The 10,388-nt window shown below is 37.3% G+C and overlaps 1 pseudogene; it reads right to left on the bottom strand.

Moving 5' to 3' along the window:
* Positions 1-8,297: 8,297 nt before the first annotated feature.
* On the bottom strand, positions 8,298-8,936 carry LOC126027562 (chromobox protein homolog 3-like; annotated as a pseudogene).
* Between the last annotated feature and the right edge of the window lie 1,452 nt (positions 8,937-10,388).

Below are 10,388 nucleotides of genomic sequence, written 5' to 3'. Positions count from 1 at the left end.
TATGTTAATAATTTCCAGTAATGTTCATTAAACAGATCCATATTTATATCATTTTCAACACTAGAAAACAAAACAAGTTGAATCTTATCAATAACAGATAGTCCACAGGACAAAATAAGTAGAATGTTCTTTGAGGCCATTGTTTAAAATTTGAGAGCCGTTTCATGATTTATATAAGATCTGCATAAATTCGTCTAGAGAAGCAGAGTTGTGTGGAAAGTAGAAAACATTTTTACGTAGCTTGAATCCTTTAGTGTTGAAAATATATGATGAAGGGACTAGAGAGATAGCACAGTGGGTAAGTTATTTGTTTTGCATGCTGTTGTCCTGGGGTCAAATCCCAGCATCTCATTTGGTCCCTAGAGCCTGCCAGCAGTAATTTTTGCACACAGAATCAGGAGGAACCCCTAAATGTCACCATTTGTAGCCCCCAAATAAAAACAAATAAAAAAGAATATATGAAGGCCAGAGCAATAATACAGTTGAGGGAGACATTTGCCTTGCATGTGTCTGGCCTGGGTTCAATCCCTGGCATCCCTTGAGCACCACTAGGAGTAATTCCTGAGTGCAGAGCCAGGATACTCCCTGAGCACTGCTGAATGTGGCCCCCAAATCAAAACAAAACAAAAAAATATGATGAGTGTGACACAGTAGTCCATATATGCTGGATTTGTTTACATATTTTTTCAGGTAATAAGTCAAAGGTGTCAGATTATGAAATAATGTAAATTTCTCACATTACTTTTTCCAATGGTTAAATATTGTTAAGCTAAGTATTTAGTTTACTTAGTTTACACTTGTAGGGAAGAACGTTTGGCTAGGAATCACTTCAGAAATGAAATTATTTAAGAGTGTCTGTTATGTAAAAATATATATTTCTCATTAATTAAAGGCTTTTTTTTAAAAACAAAGTATCTTATTTAATTCATCTTGTTGAATTTTTCGTTTGCTTTTGGGCACTCAAGGGTGATTCCTGGCTCTGTGCTCAGAAATTTCTTTGGCAGGTTCAATACTGGGGATGAAACCTGGGTAGGCTCCATGCATAACAAATGCCCTACCTGCTGTGCTATTGCTCCAGCCCTGAATTTATTTTGTTCTATACTATTTAGTTACTTACTTTTTGGTTTAAGGCTGTATGCAGTGGTGTTCAGGGGTAATTCTTGTTGTACTTGAGGGACAATGGAGTTTCTGGGGAGCCTGATACTCCTATGTGAAAAGCATGTGCTCATTCTGTTGAGCATCTCTCTGCTCCTGTACTATTCAATGATTTAGAAACATATAGAACTTAGTCTCCTCTGACTTCAGGCTCATTTCTCATATAGTTCTATTCTCTTTGACGAAACTATGAAAGAATACAATTCTTTCACAAACATGCAAACTTGGGTATCCTGACACCTAGAAATGTATATTATATTGTATTTCATCACTTCTTGTAAACTGAGTGAGGTAATGTACACTACTTTCATTTAAAAAATATTAGGTTGAGAAATAAGGGAATGGCTGGGGGCCTGCCAAGCCTCCCAGCACCCCCTAAGCTAGGGAGAAGGCCTCCAGTGTGGGGTGTCTCCTAACTCCATACCCGTGAAGAGCTGGCCTCCAGGATCAGAGGGATCCAGAAGCTAGATATCTGCCAGGCCTCTTCCCATGCTCCTCCCCCCTAGAGTAGGAATGGGGAAGCCTGAGGACCTCTAAAGAGTCCACCTGGAGCTCACTTCAGGCCACCAGAGTCGGCACCCAGGGAAGGCCTGGAGTCCAGCCATTCCCCTATTTCTATCCTGGATTTCAGGACTTCCCTGGGTGCTGTTCTCTATTTCTCCCCTGGACTCCAGGCCTTCCCTGGGTGCTGTTCCCCTATTTCTCGCCTGGACTCCAGGCCTTCCCTGAGTGCAGGCTGAGGTGGCCTGAAGTGGGTTCCAGGTGGACTCTTTAGGGGTCCTCAGGCTTCCTCCCTACCTCCCTAGTCTAGGGGGAGGAGCATAGGGAGGAGGCCGGGCAGATATCTGGCTTCTGGTTCTCTCTGATCCGAAAGGCCAGCTCTTACCAGATATGGGGTTTGGGGACACTCCACACCGGAGGCCTTCTCCCTAGTTTGGGGTGATTTCTGGGAGGCTTGGCAGGCCCCCAGCCATTCCCCTGGACTCCAGGCCTTCCCTAGGTGCAGACTCAGGTGGACTCTATAGTGTTCCTCAGGCTTTCCCCCTTTCTCTCCCTACATTAAGGGGGGGGGCACATGGGGTGGAGGGTGGGCTGATGCAGCACTGGTGTATGTTGAGACATTCACTGGTAATTTTTTTTCTCATTGGTCTCCATTTAAAAACCATAGCGCCCCCACACGTACTATATATATTGAAAATAAAAATAAGAGGATGGACTCTCAGGCTGGGAAGAGACCAGTACTCTTTTCCTACTTGTTTACTCTCAGCGGCCTCTTGGCCTCTTCCTTCTTTCATTGTGTAACTGTGATTGCTACCATACTAGTTTTCTGATTAGTTCCCACTCAAATGCATTCCCCAATATGGAACTGCGGGGAGTCATTTTGCAGACTCCAGAAGGCTAAATCACAGACCAAAGTGTCCAGGATTCAGCACTCTCCTCCCAACTACTTCTAATGACATAAAAGGGACATGCATATCTCCTTTGAATATTGTAGATATATTTCCTCAACCGCACTGTAACTTTACCTTGTTCTCTTTCTTTGCATCATTGTTCACATAATTAAAAATAAAAATAAAAAATAAAAAAAAATCAAGCAAAACTTCGAAAGGCACCAGGGTAATATAGGCAGTCGTCATACAATAACCAGGGTCCTGAAATACAAACAAAACAAAGCAAATAAGAAAAAAACAGCAACAAACAACAACACTAACACAACTAAAATATTTTTTGATTTGTGCTTCTCTCTTTTTTTCTTTTTTTCTTGCATAGGCACAGTAAATATTGGGGAGATTAGGAAGGGAATTCCCTTGACCTAAGAGATACAGGGTTTTTCAACCCTTGAAGTATACAGTCATGGAAATAACTGCAGGCTCTGTACATGCTCTTTTACTTGCCCCTAGGTTCTTCTGTGATGTCTGGAAACTTTCTGTCCTGTCATGGGTGATAAAATAATGCCTCTGTAGCTAGAGATCTTAATATTTTCACAGGTCAAAGGATAGAACCAAGGATGAAGTCTTTTTTACAGTTCTCAGAGTTGTGATCCATCACTGCTATTTTAATCAGTCTTTTTTAATTGGTGGTCTTGGTTTTTGCTACATTAGTTAATTTCTTTAAGGACAATAATAACAAGGTTAGTACTAGAATGCAAGTTATACTGGAACTGCAGAAAGTGTCTTACTATAATAGTACTAAAATGAACTAGATACCTTATGGTTCTGGGTCTAATATTAAGGTCTTTAATCCATTTGGATTTCACCTTTGTGCATGGTTTAATACGGAGGTCTGACTTTGCTTTTTTTGCATGTTTCTGACCAATTGTCCCAATACCACTTATTGAATGGCTTTCCTTGCTCCATTTTGCATTTCTTGCACTTTTATCAAAGATGAATTTATTGTATATCCGGGGAACATTTTTTGAATATTCAAGTATATTTCCTTGATCTGAGGTTCTGCCTTTATTCCAATACCATGCGGTTTTAATGACTGTTGCTTTGTAGTACAATTAAAAGTTGGGAAAAGTGATACCTCCTATCTTCTTTTTTCTAAGAGTTGCTTTATCTATTTGTGGGTGTTTATTGTTACAAATGAATTTCAGAAGTGTTTGACCCACTCTTTGAAGAATGTCATGGATATCCTTAGATATTAGATTGCATTAAATCTGTACAATGCTTTGGGGAGTATTGACATTTTAATTATGTTAATTCTCCCAACTCATGGACAAGTGTGTCTCCATTTCCTTGTGACCTCTTTTATTTCTTGAAGCAGTGTTTTGTAATTTTATTTATATAGATACTTCACCTCTTTAGTAAAGTTGATTCCTAGGTAAAAAAAGTATTAGGTTGAAACCAGAATGCAAGTGAATATTGTGCAATACAGTGATGCTTATTCCTCTGTATGTGAATTTGTTTTCTTTTATTATCATATTTTTGGGCCACACTCTGTGGTGCTCAGTTGTTACTAAAGGCTTTGTGCTTAGGAATTATTCCTTGTGGCCTGGGGAACCCTATGGGATACTGGCGATCTAATCTAAGTCAGCTCTGTGTGAGGCAACACCTTGTTCCTCTGGCCTCAAGAAAAAGTGCATCACATAGCTGATCATAATACATTTGTTTCCAGAGCAAAAAAGTGAGAGCAAAGATATTGAAAAAGATTGAAAGAAAAAATAAAATGGAAGAAAAGATGAAAAAAGAAAGAAAAAAAGAAAAAGTGCTCACTTTTTGAAAATTATTGTATCACCAATGAAGTCATTAATACAATGGCATAAGGTTAAATAAACTCTTGTTATTTTATGACCAGTCTGTTAAATTAGGGTGTTCCTTTATGATAGCATCAAACAAATGACATTGTCCAGAAATTCAAAGCTACAATACTATGAATGGGCATATACTCAGCTGCTGGGACTCCTGGAAGAAGGCCCAGTTTGAACATGGTGATTGTGTTTATGAGCGTGCTTCACAGAGGAAGAAAGTATCTTGCTACAAAAAAAAACAAAAAAATCCCTGGTGATATCAGTCAACAACTGGTGTACTTGAAGTGTGGTCAAACTGACATCCCACATGGAGTCATAGAAGGTCAGTGATGAGGCAAGCCATCAGGAAATGGTGACTTTGGATAATGGAGGCAGCAAGTGTGGTTTCAGCGGAGTGGGGACTTGGTCCACCCTCTCCTCCTGAGATAGCCAGCTTTGTGCTGTGTGGGTCAGTGTAACCATAATCTTTCACAGCTCATTTGAAAAGTAAAGTCTACAGAGCTGGCCCAGTTAGAATATTAGACTACATTTTCCAAAGCATTTTATTATATTGTAGTTTTTAATTTTTATTTTTTAAATTTAAGCACCATGGTTACAAAATTATTCTTTGTTGGATTTCAGTCACACGATGTAATATTTAATTTTAATCCAGTTTTTTATCTTAGTTTTCCATCACTGTGTTATAGGACACCCTAAAATATTTTGGCATGAAACAGTTTATTTATTTTTGGTTTTCAGCTCACACATGGCAGTGCTCAGAGTTAGCTCCTGACTCTACACTCAGGAGTAACTCTTAGAGGGCTCAAGGTGGGTTGGGGTCATAGAGGATGCTAGGAACTAATCCCGGGTCAGCTATGGTATGGCTCTGGACCCGTGAAACAGTTAATTATTCATCATCATTCTTTGGGTTGTATGAGGCTTGGTTGAAAGATTATTATCATTTAAATTTTTTCTTTCATTTTTTTGGGATGCCCACATTCAGCAATACTCAAGGGTTATTCTGGCTCTGCACTCAGGAATCAGTCCTGATGGTCTTAGAAAATTAAGCCTGGGTTGACTACATACAACACAAGCACTTTACCCACTGTACTATTTCGCTGACCATTTTGCTGAGACTTTGGAGGGAATGGTGCTGCATAATTCAAGCAGCCATCGTGCTCCTCTTCATGTGCCTTCCTCTCTCTGTCTGGGAGGAATAAAAAATTAATTATCTTCTAAAGAGAGTGTAATTCAGATATACAAAGCATAAATCATGATCCCCTAAAGAGTAGGGTCACTTTTGCCACACCATGTTTATCAAAGCAGTTGTAGAGCCTTCCTGGATTCAAGAGGAGAAATAGATGGTGGCAAGATGATGGGTCCTACTGTGCTTTCCTGCTTGAATGGTCTTTCTATAGAAAAGAAGAAATAGCATCTTGCCATTCCATGTTCACTGTGTCTGGAGCATTTGCAAGACTGGGCACAGAAAAAACACACGCCACCATCCTGCCCTGTCTTTGATGAGATGTAGTGTGTAACTCAGCGTTAGTTTTTTCTTGATGACCAAGAAAAATATTTTCCTTGATATTTTTGAGACTTGATAGATACTGAGATGTTTATTTTTTCTTGGTTGAAAGGAATTGGTATATGGATTTCCTCAATTTAAAGGGACAATGCAGCATGTTATGGAAACAGAGAAAAGTTTTTTTCATCCTGGGATAGGAGTGTGTGTGCAATTTTAGTGTATATTTAAGTTTGGATAGAAATAGTTTTAACTATCAGGCACAATGTGAGGACAGAAAGTCAGATATCAGGAGAATGAGAGGAAAAGGGACTTGTAATCAAGAGCATTGAAATCTTGACTCGTGGGGCCGGCGAGGTGGCGCTAGAGGTAAGGCGTCTGCCTTGCAAGCGCTAGCCAAGGAAGGACCGTGGTTTGATCCCCTGGCGTCCCATATGGTCCCCCAAGCCAGGGGCAATTTCTGAGCGCTTAGCCAGGAGTAACCCCTGAGCATCAAATGGGTGTGGCCTGAAAAACCAAAAAAAAAAAAAGAAAGAAAGAAATCTTGACTCTTATCTCATATCCCAGATAACTTTACCTTCTTGATGCCTCTTGTAGGTTGGTCTCATCTAAGGGTCTTATCATCCTTGAATTCCACTACATACTCACATGCCTCTGAAGCTCTTCTGTATAACTAGTTACATTTCCAAGTACATAGTCACCATATTTTATTCCAAGTAAATATGTTCTTTGCCCTTTCAAGTCTCTTTTCTTTCAATATCTTGTACATGATCAATGCTATCCTGCACCTAGTCACCAGGTGAGAACACTGGGCCCCTGGACCATTCCATCACACTCACACTCGCAGGACCCTTCTATCATTCTCACATTGCATTAAGATGGACTTTGTCTAGAGTCTCTTTCTTCTCTGTTCCCACCACCACTGACAAGTACAGAAATGTCTTCTTGCCCACAAGTAGCTATCATGGATCTCTAGTCTTTATTAATTGGACTACTTTTGACTTTCTCACTTTTCAAGATGACTTTTAGAAAGACTGCTTTTAAAGTCCATCATGAAGTTTTATTGCCTCTAGTCAGACAAATCACCCAAGGTAATTTATTATTTCCCAATCTAATACTTTTCAGGTTTATAGATGATTTAAAAGATAGTTCTTTAAGGTTTGTTTCTAACTTACAAATTATATTCTTTATTCCATATTGCAGCATGAATAATTTGGAGAAATTATCTTTTCTTAATTCTGCAGTAGTTACACGATTTGGTTAGAGACAAAGTATTAAGTAGTTTTATTCTAATTCTAATATTTAATTAATAAGCCCATTTCATTTTATTTAATTACAGATGTTCAACAGTATTTTCCAACTCAAAATGAATAGGCAAATGGTGAGACGCCACTCTTGGAAATTGAACCTGGATCTGTCCTGGGTCAGCTGTGTTCAAGGCAAATGCCCTACTGCTGTGTTATTTAAATATCAATTATTTAAATACATTCTTTTCTTAAACACATTTTTTCTAGATTAAGAGACAAAAATAATCTTGAGTTTTGGTTAATGAGATAGGAAAATTTCTCCACGAACTCTAAAATATAACTTTAATAATTCAGGAGAATTTGAAGAAGACACAAAAAATATCTTAGACATCCTTATAAAAATCTTAGCATTTTATAATAATTTAAAATGTAAGCAAGTTAGAGACACATGGATTATATTTCCCTTAGAATACACATGGGTTTGAAAATTTAAGAGAAAACAGGCTTTGGCGCATTGTGGTTTGGTATTATTGAACACAAAACATTTAGTTTTTTAATAAACAAATGCCCAAAATGACCAACTTCACCTGCTTTCCCTTTCCTTTGCCTATAGTATTACCTAGAGTTGGAGGGCTTTTGAGGTGAGAGGATACAGGGGATTTGTTTTTTTCTTTGTCAGGAAAATAAACTTTCCTTATTACTCTATTCATTCCTCTTTTTTTAAATCATATTTTCCAACACTTAAAGGAATGAATAATTCCTCTCTTTGAAGAGTGATTTAGTTTTGAGACAGTGTGCTTCAGAGCTAGGCAAATTCACATGTTTTGAACTCTGGAGCACTGAGAGGAACTTCTAATAAATTCCTTTTTTTTTCTGTTAAAGGAAGCAATTACAGAAAGATTTATTTGTTCAAACTAACCAGTGTATTAGATGCAAAACAACACACACACACACACAAACCCTCCCAACCTCAAACTACTTTAAAATGAACATATCAAACTTGATTTTCATTAGAATGTAGTCATTTCTTCACACTAGTAAATAAAAACTAAAACTCAGATTATATATGTATATATAAAGCAATGCATACAATTATTTGTATACTTTATTGTATTTTATATTGTATATTTTAATATTTATACAATTATTGAGCTTCATCTTCAGGACAAGAATGCCAAGTTAGTCTCTCTTCATAAAAAGCAATTATAATTTGACTTCATATTTGGCTCTTTTGCCAGCATCAAGTCTGCCTTATCTGAATCTTTCCACTTCATGAGAAACATCAATTCTGCACTGCTGTTTGTATCACCAATTATTCCTTCAGGATCCAGACCTCTGGCAATGCCTCTTGGTTTGTCAGCAGCATCTTTTTTCTTCTTTGATTTTGCTATCATCAGATTCAATGTCAGATAAAGATGTTCTTTACCAGCTTTTTGGGAATTAAGAAATGCATCAATCAACTCTGGACAATCTAAATTTTTCTTCAGGTTCCCAAGTATTGTCAGCATCTGTAAATCCTTTCCACTTCAGTAAATAGTCCACCTTCCCATATACTAGACGTCAGTTCAGTACTTTTTCCACAACCTTCTTCAGGCTTTGCCTCTTCAATATTTTTACTCTTTCCATTCTGTTTCTTTCCCATTTTTTGCAGTGTAATTTTATTGGAGGCCTTAATGATATATAATCCATTATCAAAAATTAAGATGGAGACATTACATAATAATTTTCTGCTTGTCACTGCTGTGTACTGGCAAGTAAAAATACTAAGGCTAAATCTGGACATGCTGAGATGGTGAAGCAAAGTTGACACTGGTGTTTGGATAGGTGCTGGAACACTGTATATCTAAAGCTTGACTATGAATAACTTTGTAAGTCTTGGTGCTTTATTAGGGAAAAAATGGCATCCATTCTGGGGAAGGTCTTGAGGGTTTTCTGTAATTTAACCAGAAGATGGAGCATAAAAGCATTTTTCTAACTATCATTAAGGTGCTGTCTTACAGCTTAAAAAGGATCTTAGCACTGTGTAAATTACATCATTCTACATATTTATATGCAGTGATCAGAGTCAGACTAAAATCTATATTTTGAACTTTCTTAATTTCCTCCTACACCTTCATCTCTGGAACCACTTAATTTTGTTCCCCAAGATCATCAAACCAGGGATATTTCAGCTATTTATTACTTTGTAAAATTTATATTCATACAAACAACTTCTTCAGCGATGAAAACAATTTCTATTCTATAAAAGGTTATAGTCTGTTTGGGGAATTAAACAGGTACCTAGTAATATCAATACAATTCAGTAAGGATCATGAAAAATTAGTATTTAGGGATATAATACCAAAAGAGCCTGTTATAGATGTTTGGTTGAGAGAATTGGGGCACAGTATCTTAAAGAATTGATGGGAGTTTTCTAAATAGTTTGGGTGCTAGTGGCAAGTCCTTAGACAGGAAAGACTGAAAGGAGAGTAATATCCTAGAATGAGATTGTTCCATATTTTGGTATTCAAAAGATTAAAGATATAGTTCCTAATATTCACTGAATGCTGACTGTACTATCATGGAATACTGACGGTACTGGTACTGTCTGACAATATGGCATCCATAGAAAAGCCCTTTGTACAACCACCTGCATAACTTGAAGACATTGTACCAGCATCCATTTCGTTAATCCCATTTAATGGGAAATATATCCCATTTCATTGGGAATATAGTAATAAGTAACCAAATAAAGTCTCTGTCCTACATGTTAGGTGCATAATAAAGGAGAAATTATTAATGCATTAGTGCTTAGAAAAGAGATAACTTCAGATAAAGTAGTAAGAATTCTGTGGTGGGGAGATACAATTTGAAATAGAAGAGTTAGGCTGTCTCAAATACAGGCAGGTCAGTGGGAGAAGAGGGTGATAGAAAACATTGGTAGTCAGAAGGTTGCACTGGTGAAGGGGGGTGTTCTTTTTTTATAACTGAAACCCAACTACAAACATGATTGTAGTCATGGTGCTTAAATAAAGATATTATAAAAATAAATAAATTGAAGGGTTAGGATAGAGCTTTTTCAGAAGCAAAGGTTTGCAAGAAGGTGTTGCGTTTTAATAAACTGGTTAAACAAGTTATAACTATCCTTAGAATTATAATGGGATCAAATGATTATAATTAGATTTATAATTAGAACTGAAAGAAAAGGTATGAATAAGAAATTTTATAAGAGACAATATATTCCATTTATGCCCAA

This window comes from Suncus etruscus, chromosome 14 (genome assembly GCF_024139225.1).
Source record: "Suncus etruscus isolate mSunEtr1 chromosome 14, mSunEtr1.pri.cur, whole genome shotgun sequence".
Lineage (NCBI taxonomy): Eukaryota > Metazoa > Chordata > Mammalia > Eulipotyphla > Soricidae > Suncus > Suncus etruscus.
Note: the sequence above shows the minus strand (reverse complement) of the source record. Positions and strands in the feature narration are given on the sequence as shown.